This window comes from Rhagoletis pomonella, unplaced genomic scaffold (assembly GCF_013731165.1).
Source record: "Rhagoletis pomonella isolate Grant_MI unplaced genomic scaffold, Rhpom_1.0 Rhpom_scaffold_00009, whole genome shotgun sequence".
Taxonomy (NCBI): Eukaryota; Metazoa; Arthropoda; class Insecta; order Diptera; family Tephritidae; genus Rhagoletis; species Rhagoletis pomonella.
The window spans coordinates 18,320,502-18,321,040 of record NW_023458563.1 but is presented as its reverse complement, the minus strand read 5'-3'; positions in this window follow the sequence as shown (position 1 = coordinate 18,321,040).

Genomic DNA, 539 nt, shown 5'->3' with positions numbered 1-539 from the left:
CACCTTAGGTACAAAACACAAGGAAAAGCCGGCCAGATCGTGAAACAATTCGCCCTTAGTGATGACAATTTCGAGCTGGCATGGGAAGCCCTCCGGTCCCGATATGAGAACAAGCGTGTACTAGTGGACAACTAGATTTGAGTTCTAATGAACCTAAAGCCAATTCAAGTAGAGAACAGTGAAGACCTTCAAAGGCTTCAATCCACTGTTAACAACTGCCTCCAAATCCTGGCAACCCAGAATGTATCCACCGAAAGCTGGGATCCCATTTTAATCTACTTAATTACCTCGAAACTCCTTGAGACCACGGTTACTTTATGGGAAAAGTCCTTAAACTCGAGGTAAGACCTCCCCAATTGGACTCAAAGGGTTGAAAGGGTCGACCAATGTCGACCACCCAAAAACAAGCCGATTTTCGCAAATAATAGTACCAAAAGGCCACCCCCATCCCACAATAGGTAATTTTCAAAACCAATACAAACCCTCGGGTCACAAAATACATCATTTTCTCTGGTCCAGTCACACATGACAGAAAAAAG